Source organism: Vigna unguiculata, chromosome 4 (genome assembly GCF_037176805.1).
Source record: "Vigna unguiculata cultivar grain cowpea cultivar isolate G323 ecotype 2 chromosome 4, ASM3717680v1, whole genome shotgun sequence".
In the NCBI taxonomy this organism is placed as follows: Eukaryota; Viridiplantae; Streptophyta; class Magnoliopsida; order Fabales; family Fabaceae; genus Vigna; species Vigna unguiculata.
The window spans coordinates 317,501-336,580 of record NC_140795.1 but is presented as its reverse complement, the minus strand read 5'-3'; the positions used below and the strand labels follow the sequence as shown (position 1 = coordinate 336,580).

Sequence of the window (19,080 nt, the reverse complement as noted above, 5' to 3'; positions counted from 1 at the left end):
TGATATGGACAACTTTATATTCTCATTTTCGGTAATACAAAAAATAGTGGATAACGGGTGGGCAAGGAATAAAAATTTTCGCATATCCATGTCTATGATCTATGAATAGCAGAAAATCCTTGTAAAAAAAACTCTTGTTATTTTAGTTAAGTTTAAGTTTGACGAGAATAATATTCTACAACCAGTAATTCATTTATTTTCAAACCAACCCATTTATTATCTATTATTTGATTAATTAAACCTTTATATTGGAAAGGGTGAACAGTCAAATGATTTGGCAATTTCTCATGGGGGGCTGAATCAAAATAATTTTGAATAAGAGTTTTAGATTTTTGTTCATCCTTTGCTGTAATAATATCTTGAGGTTTACAACGATAACTTGGTATATCCACTATACGACCATTAACTAAAACATGTCTATGGTTTATAAATTGGCGGGCTTGAGGAATAGTCGCAGCCATACCCAATCGAAAAAGTATGTTATCCAAGCGCATTTCAAGTAGTTGTAATAAAACCTGACCAGTTGATCCTTTAGCTTTTCGGAGATACGAACGTATTTAAGCAATTGTCGTTCTGTAAGACCATAATGAAAACGCAATTTTTGTTTTTCTTCTAAACGAATACGATATTGAGATTTTTTACTGAAGCGCAATTGATTTCGAAATTCGTTTTTGACTGTTGCCTTTTACTAGTAAGTCCTGGTAAATATCCTAGACGACGTATTTTTTTGAAACGAGGTCCTCTGTAACGTGACATAAAAACTCCTTTTTAAAATGAAAAATCTTATAAATCGAAATGAAAACTAAACGAAATGAAAAATATTATAGAATTCTAAATGAAGCGAAATCTACTAAAGTTTTATAGTACAAAGAAGAATTAGATGAATTTTATCAATATCCGAATTTATTGTATATAAAAGAATACAAAAAAGTAGGTTAATTTCTTGATTTCTTCCGCAGAGATCGAACTCTCCCAATTTTTTATTTCTAAAAAAGATATTATCAATTATGTAAAAAACAAATAGAGAAAAGCCGGTTATCGGATTCGAACCGATGACCATCGCATTACAAATGCGATGCTCTAACCTCTGAGCTAAACCGGCTAATGTAAACGAAATATACATATGCAGAAGAATTGAATGGGATCTTAGTTATCAATTTTTAGTTATTTATAACAAAATTCAAATTAATACAAACATCAAAAATAGAGAAAGAAAATATAGAAAATCAAACCCAATTTTTATTATTTCTATTATTTATTTTATCTGATAACATAAAGTGCAAGATATAATTAATATTATATTAATATAATTTATTTAATATAATTTATTTCGATCTACTATTCTAGATATATATTATTAAATTGATTTCTTTCAAAAAGATTATTTATTAGTACTTAAAGTAAATTTGAATAAATATAAATTTTAGTAAATATTTATTAAGGAATTCCATATTTCTAAGTAAATGTCTAATTCTATATTATATTCAATTAAAAGAATGGTTTTTTTTAGCCACTAGATTCGTTTTAGTTATATAAATTGTATATGAATAAATGGATTGTTTATTTTCTTTTTTTTTTAAGCAAAAACAAAAAAAAAAAAGAATCGACCATTCGAGTATTCTAAATTGTATGAAAAAAGAAGATAAGTAGGTACATAGAAGATAAGTAGATATGTGGTCTATATCTGTGTATATTGAATTGTTAATATATAGATATTAGAATTAGTTCTGATTCAAACAAATAAAGGTATCCAATATAGATGAAATAAAATCTATAAAATGGAGAAAGGGGTTTTTAATATTTAATAAAATAATATGTATTTAATGAATTCAAAAGTTCCCGCATAATTCTCATAATAGAAATGAAAAAAAAAGCATTCTATTATAATCAGATTCAAATAAAAAAAAAGATGGGATATGGCGAATTGGTAGACGCTACGGACTTAATTGGATTGAGTTTTGGTATGGAAACTTACCAAGTAATAATTTTCAAATTCAGAGAAACCCTGGAATTCACAATGGGCAATCCTGAGCCAAATCCTGTTTTCTGAAAACAAATAAAAATTCAGAAAGTGATAATAAAAAAGGGATAGGTGCAGAGACTCTATGGAAGCTTGTTCTAACAAACGAAATTGACGATCTTTTTTTATTGCATTAGTAAAAGAATCCTTTCACCAAAATTACAGGAATGGATCAAAGATAAACATTTAGAAACATATATATATACTGAAATACTCTTTCAATTGTTACTTTTTATTTTATTATTGAAGATCTATTTGTGATAAAAATATTCACAAATGAAAAATGTGAATCAAATCAATTCGAAGTTGAAGAAAAGATGGAATATTTATTGATGAAATTATTCACTTCATCATAATCGGCTAAACCCTTGAAGAACTGATAAATCAGATGAGAATAAAGATAGAGTCCTATTCTACATGTCAATACCGACAACAATGAAATTGAAAGTAAGAGGAAAATCCGTCGACTTAAGAAATCATGAGGGTTCAAGTCCCTCTATCCCCAAAAATACTTTTCATTTTCTAATTTTTTTCCTATATCCTCTCTATCTTGAAGTCCTTATTTATGTGTTTTATTCGATTTATTATTTCCCAACGAAATTGGATTTTTATTTTCATCAATTTCCTATCATCATAATTTTCTTATCTATCATAATGACAAGGGACGAGTTTTGGAATAGATATAAATATATATGTGAAACACATAGAATTTTTTTTAATCAGAAATGTATAAATTAATATCTTATTTTTTAGCAAGGAATTTTCATATGCGTAATTAACGATTAACAATAAAAAATAATTATTACTGCGGAAACTCACTTACAAACTTTTTTTTTTACTTAGTTGATATAGATTCATTAACATAGATTTTAAAAATCTTTTAAAATCAAAGTATTAAGCTTCAAGAATGGTCGGGATAGCTCAGTTGGTAGAGCAGAGGACTGAAAATCCTCGTGTCACCAGTTCAAATCTGGTTCCTGACACAAGATTCATTTGTATGAGTATCTATCCCCCATATTCATTTTAATGAATATGGGGGATAGATACTCATACAAATTTGTGTTCTTCTAGATTCTGATACATAACATATTTCTTTGATCTATTTAGGTATCTGTAGATATACTTTTCCTAGATGATTAAAGAATAGATGCAATTTTTTTATTAGGTATATTCGCTTATCTATAGTATCTATATATATATAGATATAGATATATAGATAATGAATTCTTTATCTATTTTTTTCCTTTTTTTTCTGCGATACAAAAAAAGGTTTCTATTTCCATAATATTCGAGTGGTTTTAATTAGTTGGTTAAAAGACCTAAAAGTCGAAGTTCTGGGTGGAGTGAGAATATTAAGAATTCATCTGAGAAGGATTACCAAAATAGAATCGAGCCCTTTTCTTTGTGTTTTTTTTTCGTGGCCGTATAATTGATGGTGATGTGCACGTTATATAGTTTATTATAAAGATAAAGAATTAGTTTATTATAAAGATAAAGAATTTTTGCAGTTCATCCTATTTCTTTTATTGGCTTGGCTGATAAGAACTCAGTATTGTTTTTGTTTTAGAATCTTAAGAAACTCCTATCCATCCTTTTAAACCCTATAATTATTCATTCTATTATTTCTGAATTTTGTGATTTCTCACATAATAATATCTGAATGCAACTTCCATTACTCTGCCTGATTTAATGTCAATCAATTATTTTGTCTGATCTATAACAGAATGTACTTATATTCTTTGACTGGGGTTGCAGAAGTTTGGATTAGTTTATTATTTTTATCATTTAGTGAGCATCTTGTATTCATAAAAATTTGGAGCAATATAATCTTTACGCAAAGGCCATCCTATCCAATTTTCGGGCATTAAAATACGTCTTAGACGCGGTATGACTATCATAAGAGATTCCCAACATATCATAAGATTCCTTTTCTTGAAAATCCGCACTTTTCCAAACCCAAAAAATCGAAGGAATTCTGGGATTTTTTCTTGATACAAATATTTTTATGCATACCTCTCGGGTTGATTATACCATACTCTATTCTTGTAAAATGATATACACTAGCTAAGAGTCCTCCGGGTGCTACATCATAGGCACATTGAGAACGTAGATAATTGTAACCATATACATATAAAATGACAGCAATGGAATGCCAATCCTCGGGCTTTATTTGTAAAGTCTCTATTCCTAGGTAATCGAAACCCAAGGATCTATGAATTAGTCCATGTTTGACTAGCCAAGAAGACAAACGACCTTGCATTTTTTGCTTCTCCTAAATTTTTTTTATGAGTTTGGTATTAGTATTTTCTATTACGATGAAATTTTTAAAATACGATGAAATTTTTAAAAAAGGAATTGCTTTTTATTATTGTACTTTAAAAAAATGTGTCAGACGATATCTCTGAAGTAGATGGCGGTTGATAGAAAAATTCTTGACCATAATTGTCAGTATAAGTACTGTATCCAACATGAAACTTATGGTTGGTAGTAAAACATCTATTCTCTCGTTGAAAACTCATTGGATCTTCATATATTTCTCGAGATATTTCTTACGAAGTTTTGTTATAGCATCTATAATGGCCTCCGGTTTAGGTGGACAGCCGGCAAATATACATCTACAGGAATTAGCTTATCTACGCCTCGAACAGTACTATAAGAATCGGTACTAAACATCCCCCCCGTAATTGTACAGGCTCCCATAGCAATAACATATTAGGTTCGGGCATTTGTTCATATAATCGAACTAAAGAAGGGGCCATTTTCATAGTTACAGTGCCCGCTGTTAAAATTAGGTCCGCCTGCCTAGGACTCGATCGTGGGTACTAGTCCATAACGATCAAATCGAATCGTGATCCTATTAATGAAGCAAATTCAATGAAGCAACAACTCGTACCATAAAGAAGCGGCCATAAACTGGATAATCTTGACCAATTTGAAAAATCATTTAATGTCGTTGAAATAACTGAATTTTGGGTTGTTTGATCAAGTAAGGGAAACTCAATGGAATTCATAATTGTCTCAATATTTTTTTTTCTAATTGTCTAAATAGTCAAGAATTAAGACCATTCTAATGCCCCTTTCGCCATGCATAAACTGAACCAACAATTAGGATAAGCACGAATAAGAAAGCTTCTAAAAATACGGATACCCCTAATACATCGAAACTCATTGCCCATGGATAAAGAAAAACCGTTTCAACATCAAAAACAACAAAAATGAGAGCAAACATATAATAACGGATTCGAAATTGTAACCAAGCATCGCCTATTGGTTCTATTCCGGATTCATAACTAGAAAGTTTTTTCCGGTCCCTTGCTAATGGGGGCTAAAATTCCAGAAATTAGAAATGCCAAAATAGGAATCAAACTTGATATTATTAGAAATGCCCAAAAAATATCATATTCGTAAAGAAGAAACATAAAAGTACTCCTCTGAATGTAGAAAATATACCAAATTCATTTTCATTTTTAGTCTAAAGTCTCCATTTTTTTAGACTAGCTGAATATACTAATATTAATATTATTCTATCGAATATGAATATGTTCGAATAGAAAGTTACAAATTGTTTTTTTTTTAGTAATAGTCTTAGTAATGAGATCTATTCGATCCAAAATAGTATTAATATTATTAGTATCTGTAGGAATATTAGGGCTATACGGACTCGAACCGTAGACCTTCTCGGTAAAACAGATCAAACTAATTATTATCTAAATGATTTAAATTGTTTTCAAAACCCAACATGCATTTTTTTTTGCATTGAGCTTTTCATTAACTGATAAAAATATTAGTTAGTCCACCATCTTTTTTTTTTTTACAGTAAAGAATAAAGAGATGATTCCTATGCTCTTCTTTTTTATTTGTATAACAATCAAAGAGCACTACCAAAGTGTTTCAAAGAAGGATTATCTTGACGTAGGTCTGCTTCTGGCCTAGATCAACTTAGTTTAAATGGACTCTTTATCCACCTACTAAAATTAAAATAGAAGATAAGAAATGACACTTCATACACCTTAAAGTTCATAAAATAGGAAGAAAAGATAATCTTTTTTAGGTCCCTATACCCTTTATGTTTAGCATTGACGAGAAATGGGTATTCACCTTATCAATATCTCAAATCAATTATGGATTCGATTTTATGGCTAAACCCTTTGTCAGGCTAGTGTTCTCTTGTTTTGTTCCTTAAAATGGAGTAAGACACCGATTTCTTACTATAAGATAAACTTTTTTAATTACAAGATGAACTCCTCTGAAAAAAAGCATTGGCGCTCGTGTAAACGAGGTGCTCTACCTAACTGAGCTACAGCCCTTGTGTTTTTGATACATATTTTATCATAGTATGAAGATAATTGCTTGTCAAGATGAATATTACATGATCGAATCCCTTGAACGGGGTTGGTATTGCTTATCAGTAATTTTACATTTATAATCAATTAATCTGATAGATGGGTACTCTTCTTTTTTTTTTTGAGGAGGAGTCCTAAATACCTACTTAACTCAGTGGTTAGAGTATTGCTTTCATACGGCGGGAGTCATTGGTTCAAATCCAATAGTAGGTAAGGTATAGTTTATAACTTATTAGATACCTTTGACTGTGGTATCTAATAAGCTTTTCTACTTACTTTTTTCTTCTGACTGTTTCTTTTTTCTTTTTATTGTTTTCGGATATTGGGACGCATCAATTTCAACTTGTTATGAAATAACATTGATAGCCTCTACTCGTGTTCTAGCTCGTCTAAGAGCTAGATTTGCCTCAATTGTTTGTCTCTTGCCTTCAGCCTTATTCAAATTAGTTTCTGCTATTTCAAGAGTTTGCTGTGCTTCTTGTGGATCAATGTCACTACCCTTTTCCGCATCATTTACTAAAACAGTTATCTCATTATTATTTATTCTAGCAAACCCCCCCATCAGAGCCATTGTTAACCATTGGTCTTTAAGACGTATTCTCAAAATACCTATATCGACAGCTGAGGCAATAGGCGCATGATTAGGTAATACTCCAATTTGTCCGCTATTAGTAGGTAAAATGATTTCCTTCACTTCTGAATCCCAAACAATTCGATTGGGGGTCAATACACAAAGATTTAAAGTCATTTCTTCAAATTGCTCTCCGTTTCTAAGTTCGTAGCCTTCGCAGTAGCTTCATCGATATTACCTACCAAATAAAAGGCTTGTTCAGGAAGACCGTCTAATTCTCCAGAAAGAATCAAATTAAACCCTCTAATTGTTTCTACTAGACCAACATATTTTCCAGCCGAACCGGTAAAAACTTCTGCTACGAAAAAAGGTTGTGATAAGAAACGCTCAATTTTTCGTGCTCTTGCTACGGTTAAGCGATCTTCTTCGGATAATTCGTCCAAGCCAAGGATAGCTATAATGTCTTGAAGTTCTTTGTAACGTTGTAAAGTTTGTTTAACTCGTTGCGCAGTCTCATAATGTTCTTCACCAACGATTCGAGGTTGGAGCATAGTTGAGGTTGAATCTAAAGGATCTACTGCTGGATAGATACCTTTGGCGGCTAATCCTCTTGATAGTACAGTAGTAGCATCTAAATGTGCAAATGTCGTAGCAGGAGCAGGGTCAGTTAAATCGTCGGCAGGTACATAAACTGCTTGAATAGAAGTTATGGACCCTTCTTTGGTAGAAGTGATTCTTTCTTGTAAAGAACCCATTTCAGTACTAAGAGTGGGTTGATAACCCACAGCAGAGGGCATTCGACCCAATAAGGCAGATACTTCAGATCCTGCTTGAACGAAGCGGAAGATATTGTCGATAAATAGAAGTACATCTTGCTCATTGACATCTCGAAAATATTCCGCCATAGTTAGGGCAGTTAAACCAACTCTCATACGAGCTCCGGGTGGTTCATTCATTTGACCATATACTAAAGCTACTTTGGATTCTGCAATATTTTGTTCATTAATTACTCCAGATTCTTTCATTTCCATATAAAGATCATTTCCCTCGCGAGTACGCTCACCTACTCCGCCAAATACAGATACACCTCCATGAGCTTTGGCAATGTTATTGATCAATTCCATAATAAGTACTGTTTTACCCACTCCAGCTCCACCGAAAAGTCCTATTTTTCCTCCACGACGATAAGGAGCTAAAAGATCTACTACTTTTATTCCTGTTTCAAAAATAGATAATTTTGTATCTAATTGTATAAAGGTAGGCGCAGATCTATGAATGGGAGATGTTGTACGAGTATCTACAGGACCTAAATTATCAATCGGCTCTCCAAGCACGTTGAAAATTCGTCCTAGAGTTGCTCCGCCTACTGGAACACTTAGGGGAGTTCCTGTGTCAATAACTTGCATTCCTCTCATTAGACCATCTGTAGCACTCATAGCTACAGCCCTAACTCGATTATTTCCTAATAATTGTTGTACTTCACAAGTCACATTAATTTGTTGACCAACAGTATCTCGACCCTTAACTACCAGAGCATTGTAAATATTAGGCATCTTCCCCGGGGGAAAGGCTACATCTAGTACCGGACCAATTATTTGGTCAATATGTCCCAGATTTTTTTTTTCAATCGAAGAAACTTCAGGACCGGAAGTAGGAGGATTTATTCGCATATCAAAAGCCAATTTTTTTTTCCGAAAAAGTTTTTAAATCAAAAAGAAATGTTCGATAAGAAAGCAAGTTGATCGGTTAATTCAAAAAGAAATAAGAAATGGGAGTTAGTACTCCATTTTTTTGGTACTATTCCATCAATCCTCTTTAACTGTTTACTTACTTATTCAAATTCAATTATTGAATTCTTAAGCTTACTGCAGTTATTTTGAAAATTTCAATTGGATAAAATCTTTCGAAAGTCTTTTCTTTTTTTCTATCATTCTAGAAAATATCATCTATATTCTGTATGGAATTCGAACCTGTACCTTAATTTAGAATTCATTTTTTTTATCATTGGCTTTCGTATTTCCTCAGTAGACAATTTTTTAGACTTACCCTCTGTTTCCCTATTTTTTGACCTCTTTTTTTATTTTCCGGGGAGAAAGCTGCCTATTTTTACATCTAGGATTTACATAGACAACATATATCACTGTCAAGATTAAGAATAAATTATTATTATTATTTAGATTAGATCTTTCGATTTCAAAATTAAAAAATAAGATCAAATTGAAAAAAAAAAAAGATTGGGTTGCGCCATACATAGAAAAGAGTATACAATAATGATGTATTTGACAAATCAAATACCATCGTTTAATTTAATAATAACATAACGAACCTTTGGGATTAATTGATAATAGTAGTTGATTTTTGTAAAAGATTTCATTAACTCCTAAGTCATATCGAGTAGACCTTATTGTTTCAAGAATTCTTAATTCAAGAGTTGTAGGGAGGGATTTATGTCACCACAAACAGAGACTAAAGCAAGTGTTGGGTTCAAAGCTGGTGTTAAAGATTATAAATTGAATTATTATACTCCTGAGTATGAAACCAAAGATACTGATATCTTGGCAGCATTTCGAGTAACTCCTCAACCTGGAGTTCCACCTGAAGAAGCAGGTGCTGCGGTAGCCGCCGAATCTTCTACTGGTACATGGACAACTGTGTGGACCGATGGGCTTACCAGTCTTGATCGTTACAAAGGACGATGCTATCACATCGAACCTGTTGCTGGGGAAGAAAATCAATATATTGCTTACGTAGCTTATCCTTTAGACCTTTTTGAAGAAGGTTCTGTTACTAACATGTTTACTTCTATTGTCGGTAATGTATTTGGGTTCAAGGCACTGCGTGCTCTACGTCTGGAGGATTTGCGAATCCCAACCGCTTATATTAAAACTTTCCAAGGTCCGCCTCACGGCATCCAAGTTGAGAGAGATAAATTGAACAAGTATGGTCGTCCCCTATTAGGATGTACTATTAAACCTAAATTGGGGTTATCCGCTAAGAATTATGGTAGAGCTGTTTATGAATGTCTTCGTGGGGGACTTGATTTTACCAAAGATGATGAAAATGTGAATTCCCAACCATTTATGCGTTGGAGAGACCGTTTCTTATTTTGTGCTGAAGCGATTTTTAAATCACAGGCTGAAACAGGTGAAATCAAAGGGCATTACTTGAATGCAACTGCGGGTACATGCGAAGAAATGATGAAAAGAGCTGTATTTGCCAGAGAATTAGGCGTTCCTATCGTAATGCATGATTATTTAACAGGGGGATTCACTGCAAATACTAGCTTGGCTCATTATTGCCGAGATAATGGTCTACTTCTTCATATACATCGTGCAATGCATGCAGTTATCGACAGACAAAAGAATCATGGTATGCACTTTCGTGTATTAGCTAAAGCATTACGTTTGTCTGGTGGAGATCATGTTCACTCCGGTACCGTAGTAGGTAAACTTGAAGGGGAAAGAGATATCACTTTAGGTTTTGTTGACTTACTGCGTGATGATTTTGTTGAAAAAGATCGAAGTCGTGGTATTTATTTCACTCAGGATTGGGTTTCTCTACCAGGTGTTCTGCCTGTTGCTTCGGGAGGTATTCACGTTTGGCATATGCCTGCTCTGACCGAAATCTTTGGAGATGATTCCGTACTTCAATTTGGCGGAGGAACTTTAGGACACCCTTGGGGAAATGCACCAGGTGCTGTAGCTAATCGAGTAGCTCTTGAAGCCTGTGTGAAGGCTCGAAATGAAGGACGTGATCTTGCTCGTGAAGGTAATGAAATTATCCGTGAGGCTAGCAAATGGAGTCCTGAATTAGCTGCTGCTTGCGAAGTATGGAAGGAGATCAAATTTGAATTCGAAGCAATGGATACTATTTGAATTCGAAGCAATGGATACTTTGGATTAATTGCAATTAAACTCGGCACAATCTTTTCCTAAAAGAAGGATTGAGCCGAATACAAAGATACTTAATTATTAAACAGATTTCTATCTTTCGTATTGGAATAGAAGCATAGTAAGTAGACGATATTTTACGAAAAAAGTGATTACAATTTATAAGGGAAACTGGCTATTGCCTTTTTCGATGTGAATTTCACATAATAGGGAAGTTGTTCCATTTCTATATGAAATTTGTATTTTCCTATTGATTTCTATATTTCTATAATTTTATACGTTTTTTTAGTTTAGAATATCATTTTAGAATAAAAAAAGATATATATATATTTAAATAATTTTTCTTATAAGTAATTCTAACATAATACTAATAATCGAATTAATAAGATTGAAAATCTTATTAATTCGATTGTATTTATTCGATTGTATTTTTTTTTCAATACTAATATTGACAACACTGTATCAAATAAATATAATCCGATCGTGAATAAATTGATCACCTTACTTACGTTAAATAGGCGTTATTACTTCATCAAATGGTAGGTTCATTGGTTTTCTTTCTGCGAGACAAACAAGAAAAACTTTGTTAATGAATAAGTAAGTGAATTGAAAGGTAAACACGAATATATATACGAAAATATTAGATCTATATATACCAATATATATATAGTCTTATATATATAATAATAATGGATAACTCTAACATAGTATTTCAAGAACATAGTATTTAAATAGGTGGTATATCTTTTTTTAGTTTTTTAGACAATTCAATTTTGTAATTTTATTTTTTTGATTGCGATTGGGTATAAATATCCACCTTATTTTTTAAATTGTAATGGGGTTGCTAACTCAATGGTAGAGTACTCGGCTTTTAAGAGCGACTCTATTTTTTACGCATTTCTATGAAGCAATGGGTTCGTCGATACTATCGGTAGAGCTTGTAAAACCACGACTGATCCAGAAAGGAATGACTGGAAAAAGTAGCATGTCGTATCAATGAAGAATTCTAAAAATATTTCATTCTTTTAGGATCCAGCTCAAATTTTTGTTTGAATTTTTGGCTCGTAACAAAAAAAATTCCGTTGGGTTTGATTAATAAAGGGATAGAACTTGGTGGTTCTAATTCTAATAGGGAAACAAAAAGCATCGAGCTTTCATTTATTTTTTATTTGGATCATTACCCCATCTAATTGTACGTTAAAAATAGGTTAGTGCTTGATGTGGGAAAAGCTTTTCTGGTGAATGGTTTATTTTTGTTATGAGTCCTAACTATATAGCTATTTTCCATTATCTTTTGGTATTTTGGGGTAGCGATAAATGTGTAAAAGAAAGAGTATATTGATAAAGATATTTTTTCCAAAATCAAAAGAGCGATTAGGTAAAAAAAAAATAAAGGATTCTTAATTAGCTCGTTATCCTAGAACAAAAATTAGGCAAAAAATCGATTAGAGAGAGTCCGTTAATGGGTTTTACTTCTCTAGGTATATATTTATACCTATAATTTTCTGTTTTGACCATATCGCACTATGTATCATTTGATAATCCAATGAATCTCTGATTCTTTGTTTGACCAAATAGACTTTTTTTTTTTTAATGGAGCAATATCAAGCATATTTAGAACTCCGTAGATCTCGATACCAGGACATCCTATACCCACTTTTTTTTCGGGAATCTATTTATGGACTAGCTTATGCTCATGAGTCCTTTTTTATAGAAAATGTCGATTATAACAATAAATTTAGTTTACTAATTGTAAAACGTTTAAGTACTCGAATGTATCAACAGACTCATTTCATTCTTTTTGTTAATGATTCTAAAAAAAATACTTTTGTGGGTTATAATTATCATTTTTTTTCTCAAATAATATTAGAAGGTTTTGGTATCGTCGTGGAGATTCTATTTTCTCTACAATTATTTAGCTCTTCCTTAAGGGGATTAGAAATCGTAAAATCTTATAAAAATTTTCAATCAATTCATTCGATCTTTCCCTTTTTCGAAGATCAACTGATATATTTAAATCATAAGTCAGATATACGAATACCCTATCCTATCCATCTGGAAATCTTGGTTCAAATCCTGCGATATTCGATAAAAGATGTCTCTTTCTTTCATTTAATAAGGTTGTTTTTTTATTACTATTATAATTGGAATAGTCTTTTTCCTCCAAAAAAATGGATTTTTACTTTTTTTTCAAAAAGGAATCGAAGAATTTTCTTGTTCCTATATAATTTATATGTATGGGAATATGAATCTATCTTTCTTTTTCTACGTAACAAATCCTCTCAGTTACAGTTAAAACATTTTCGCGTTTTTTTTGAGCGAATTTTTTTCTATGAAAAAATAAAACATCTTGTAGAAGTATCTACTAAGAATTGTTCATATACTTTCTTCTTCTTTAAGGATACTTTCATCCATTATGTTAGATATCAAGGAAAATCAATTCTGGTTTTAAAGAATACTCCTTTTTTGATAAATAAATGGAAATACTATTTTATATATTTATGGCAATGTCATTTTGATATTTGGGTCTGGACTAGAAACGATCTATATAAACGAATTATCTCAGTATTCATTTCACTTTTTAGGCTATTTTTTAAGTATTCCACTAAATCTTTCAGTAGTACGAAGTCAAATGTTGCAAAATTCATTTCTTATTAAAATTGTTATAAAAAAACTTGATACAATAGTTCCCATTATTCCTCTAATGAGATCATTGGCTAAAACAAAATTTTGTAATGTAATGGGTCATCCTATTAGTAAGCCGGTTTGGGCCAATTTATCTGATTTTGATATTATTGACCGGTTTTTGCGCATATGCAGAAATTTTTCTCATTATTACAATGGATCTGCAAAAAAAAAGAGTTTCTATCAAATAAAATATATACTTCGGTTTTCTTGTATAAAAACTTTGGCTCGTAAGCATAAAAGTACTGTGCGCATTTATTTGAAAAAATTAAGTTCAGAAAAATTATTGCAAGAATTTTTTACAGAAGAAGATCTTTTTTCTTTGATTTTTCCAAGAACTTCTTTTACTTTGCGTAGGTTTTATAGAGGTCGTATTTGGTATTTGGATATTCTTTTAAGAAACGATTTCGTCAATTATTTATAATTGAAAATAGGTTATGTTATTTTTTAAATCGGTGTAAATTGATAAAACGAACTTCCTTCTTTTTATTCAATGAGGATAAAAAAATCATTTTTTTTAGTCTTCTATATCTATATATAGGATTTTGAAATGCTCATGTAGTCAGAGTCAAGATTCGGGGTTAATGAATTAAATATTATATTTCACTTTCTTAGAGTCTTTTGCTAGGCAAGTAATTAAGGTTTAGATGTATACATAGGGAAAGCCGTGTGCAATGAAAACTGCAAACACGGCTTGGGGAGGGATTTTTTCTTGTTTTATTCTATTGTTGAATTTTATTCAAGAATAAATTATCTACTTCATCCGACTAGTTCCGGGTTCAAGTCCCGGGCAACTCATTTTTGTAGATCGATGTTGTATTATATCTATATTTCTATTCTCTATTTCTATAAATAGAATGATATATAGAAAATAAACTTTTTTTATGAATCAATGAAATGGGATAAACAAGGTAAATTCGGATAAACCGAAATGAATAAGAACATACTAATGAATAAGAACATACTATGGATATTAGTATTGGTTGACACTGGTATATAAGTCATGTTATACTGTTGAATAACAAGTCCTCAAATTCTCGCATTATAGAGAATTTTTGTGCTTGGGAGTCCCTAATGATTAAATGAACCAAGATTTTACCATGACTGCAATTTTAGAGAGACGCGAGAGCGAAAGCCTATGGGGTCGCTTCTGTAATTGGATAACCAGCACCGAAAATCGTCTTTACATTGGATGGTTTGGTGTTTTGATGATTCCTACTTTATTGACTGCAACTTCTGTATTTATTATCGCTTTTATCGCTGCCCCTCCAGTAGATATTGATGGTATTCGTGAGCCTGTTTCTGGATCTCTACTTTATGGAAACAATATCATTTCTGGTGCGATTATTCCTACTTCTGCGGCTATAGGTTTGCATTTTTATCCGATCTGGGAAGCAGCTTCTGTTGATGAGTGGTTATACAACGGCGGTCCTTATGAACTAATTGTTCTACACTTCTTACTTGGTGTAGCTTGCTACATGGGTCGTGAGTGGGAACTTAGTTTTCGTCTGGGTATGCGTCCTTGGATTGCTGTTGCATATTCAGCTCCTGTTGCAGCCGCTACTGCTGTTTTCTTGATCTATCCTATTGGTCAAGGAAGCTTTTCGGATGGTATGCCTCTAGGAATTTCAGGTACTTTCAATTTTATGATTGTATTTCAGGCTGAGCATAATATTCTTATGCATCCATTTCACATGTTAGGTGTAGCTGGTGTATTCGGCGGCTCCCTATTCAGTGCTATGCATGGTTCCTTGGTAACTTCTAGTTTGATCAGGGAAACCACAGAAAATGAATCCGCTAATGAAGGTTACAGATTTGGTCAAGAGGAAGAAACTTATAATATTGTAGCTGCTCATGGTTATTTTGGCCGATTAATCTTCCAATATGCAAGTTTCAACAATTCTCGTTCTTTACATTTCTTCCTAGCTGCTTGGCCTGTAGTAGGTATTTGGTTTACCGCTTTAGGTATCAGCACTATGGCTTTCAACTTAAATGGTTTTAATTTCAACCAATCCGTAGTTGATAGTCAAGGTCGTGTAATAAATACCTGGGCTGATATTATTAACCGAGCTAACCTTGGTATGGAAGTAATGCATGAACGTAATGCTCATAATTTCCCTCTAGATCTAGCTGCGATGGAAGCTCCATCTGTTAATGGATAAAATTTTGATCTTAATTTAAAGTAGACGAGTTTTTGTTTAAAAATAAAGGAGCAATATCAACTTTGTTAATATTGCTCCTTTATATTGGATATTGGATTAGTAATCTTTTTTTTAGATTTCTATAGATTTATACATACGTTTTTGATTGATTTAATGATTCCTTATCTTTTTTTTTTTCCTTTGTTAGAAAAAAAAGGATAATGAAAAGGTAGAATTTGAGATATAGATCATTTTTACTATAAGGGCGGATGTAGCCAAGTGGATCAAGGCAGTGGATTGTGAATCCACCATGCGCGGGTTCAATTCCCGTCGTTCGCCCATATCTATATATAGATAGATATAGATATTGTTTAGGTTTTCAAGTATAAATCTGAAATAAAGAAAAATGGCTACTTCTAAAACTTATAAGTACGAATTCTTCAAAATAATAATTATTACAAAAGATATATTTTTGAGATAAAATAGATACATTTATCTATTTCACAAAAAAAGAATATATCCATATCGTGGTTTCCTCTTATAATACCTCAGGTGCTAATGAAACTATTTTAGTGAAATTTAACTGTCTCAATTCCCGGGCGATTGCGCAAAAGATTCGAGTTCCTTTTGGATTTCCTTCTTGATCAATTATAACTGCAGCATTATCATCATACTGAATTATTATACCGTTGCTACGTTTTAGTTGTTTACAAGTACGTACAATTACAGCTCTGATCACTTCAGATTTTTCTAAGTTCGTATTTGGTACTGCTTGTTTGATTACAGCAACAACAATGTCGCCAATATAAGCATATCGTCGATTACTAGCTCCTAGGATTCGAATACACATCAGTTCACGTGCTCCGCTGTTATCCGCTACATTCAAATGAGTTTGAGGTTGAATCATATCATTTTTTTATTATTTCAATCTAAAAAAGGAAGTAAAAATATTTTGTGTTCAAAAAAAAAGGAACCTATTATTGCCTTTTTTCTTTTCATTCTAAAGACCTATTTTCTTTGGTTCTCTTTTATTATCCTGAAATAATGAATTGAGTTCGTATCGGCATTTTGGATGATGCTATTGAAATAGCCTTTCTTGCTATATTTTCTGGTACTCCACCCATTTCATAAAGTATTTTCCCAGGTTTAACAACAGCTACCCAATATTCGGGAAATCCTTTTCCTGAACCCATACGTGTTTCAGTAGGTCTTACTGTAACCGGTTTGTCTGGAAAAATACGTACCCATATTTGTCCACCTCGGCGAACATTTCTTGACATTGCCCGCCGTCCCGCTTCTATTTGTCTAGATGTTATCCAAGCTGGCTCAAGTGCCTGAAGAGCATATCTTCCGAAGCAAATATTATTACCTCGATAGGATATTCCCTTCATTCTTCCTCTATGTTGTTTACGAAATCTGGTTCTTTGGGGGTTATAATTGATGGTTGTTTTTCAATTCCATCTTTATTACAGAACCGTACATGAGATTTTCACCTCATACGGCTCCTCGCGAATGAAGTAATTCAAATATCTATATCTATATGGATATAGATTCTATCTAATCGATAAAATAATAGAAATAGTCATATGTTTAGTAAATAACGAAATCTCGGTATTTTTTGAGATTTCATACAATCTTCGAAATTTTTAGATCTTGTTTTCAATATCGATTCTTAGAATTGGCAAAAATATAAAAAAATTCAATAAAAGAAAAATTCTCGCGGGCGAATATTTACTCTTTTATTCTCAAATTCAGATGTAATGAAATTCAGATGTTAATGTAGGGTACAACTCCTAAAAAATGGATTGTTTTTAGGTTTCTTCCGCCATCCCACCTAAGAAATCATTAAGATTTGTTTTCTTTAAGATTTTTTTAATAAAATCTTAAGTCTTAAGTATTTGCAGGTTTCGTCGTTCCCATCGCCTCTCGATTAATGGTTAGGTTTTAATTCGACAATGGAGCCTTTCTCATAGCTAAAAATTAATAAAATTTTTTTAGAATAGAATATTCATTTCTTTTTTCGTGAATCAATATTATCAGTTTTTCTTGATTCAGAGCTCTTAATTTATTGACATTAAAAATAAAAAAAAAATATATATATTATTCTTTTTTATTTTTAAGGATGCTTTAATACACTATCTTTTCTGAGATGACCCATAGACCTTTACATATTCGAATTCTATATCATTGATATATTTTAATCTCTTTCTTTCACCTTTTCTTTTATCTATATATTTTTATTGCTTTACAACTAAATAATCTTTTTTTTCTTTTATCTTTCACAATTTTTCAGTTGCTATATTCTTTTTTTATTAAATTTTTTTTCTTTTGACTAATTCTTTAGATCTAGATAATCCGAAGTGATGTGTTGGTTATTAGTTCTTTTTAAATGAATTGATACTATTAACCGGTTTCTTTTTTTTTTTTAATCATTCTAAAAAACTAACGAGTCACACACTAAGCATGGCAATCCTCTATAAAATGATTAATTTCTTTTTTTAGTCGATTCAATCTTATAAAATAGATAAATTTTTGAGAATCAAAATCGAGTAATTTTTTCTTTTTTGTTTTATATAAAATCAAAATAGGACATTGAATTATTGAATAGAAAGAAGGACATATTTTTCTTTATTTCGAAAATATCCAAACTTTTATCCCTAAAACTCCATAAATAGTTCGAACTGTATAACAACAATATTCAATTTTAGCTCGAATGGTTTGGAGAGGAACCCTACCTTCTCTGATCCATTCGACACGTGCAATTTCTTTTCCATCAATACGTCCTGCAATCTGTACTTGAACTCCTTTTGTACCTGCTTGTTCAGTTAATTCAATAGCTTTTTTCATTGCTTTACGAAATGAAACTCTATTCTTTAATTGTCCAGCTATAAATTCTGCAAGAATATTAGGGTGTTTATAAGCATTTGTAACTTTTACAATAGCAATGTTTAGTTTTCTATTCACACAATTCAGTTTTTTGTGCATATTCGTCTGTAATTCTTCGATTTTTTGAGGCTTACCCTCTATTAATAACTTTGGAAATCCCATATATATTATGACTTGAATCAGATCGATTCTTTTTTGAATCTTTATCTCTCCAATTCCCTCGACACCCGAGGATATTCTTCTATTTTTTTGTATAAAATTTTTTATCCAATCTCGTATTTTTTTATCTTCTTGTATATTCTCAGAATATTTTGTTGGTTGTGCAAACCAAATAGAATCATGACTTTGAGTTGTACCAAGTCTGAAACCAAGCGGATTTATTTTTTGTCCCATAATTCCCCACTACTGTACATAAAATTACATAAAATGATATTTCTTATTTGTGTATTTTTTATCTATAGATAGATCTTTATAACTCATTATAGCTCATTGACTAAGTTCGTTGAAATTTCTATTGTGACTATCATCGACTATTGTAAAATAA

At 31.6% G+C, this 19,080-nt stretch overlaps 2 non-coding genes across 2 annotated transcripts; one reads left to right on the top strand and one right to left on the bottom strand.

Annotated features, from left to right (window-relative positions):
* Window positions 1–1,029: 1,029 nt before the first annotated feature.
* TRNAT-UGU (transfer RNA threonine (anticodon UGU)) lies at window positions 1,030–1,102 on the bottom strand. Its single transcript has one exon. It is a non-coding gene; the product is annotated as a tRNA-Thr (tRNA).
* A 1,828-nt stretch (window positions 1,103–2,930) lies between these two features.
* On the top strand, window positions 2,931–3,003 carry TRNAF-GAA (transfer RNA phenylalanine (anticodon GAA)). The gene has a single exon. It is a non-coding gene; the product is annotated as a tRNA-Phe (tRNA).
* The last annotated feature ends 16,077 nt before the right edge of the window (window positions 3,004–19,080 follow it).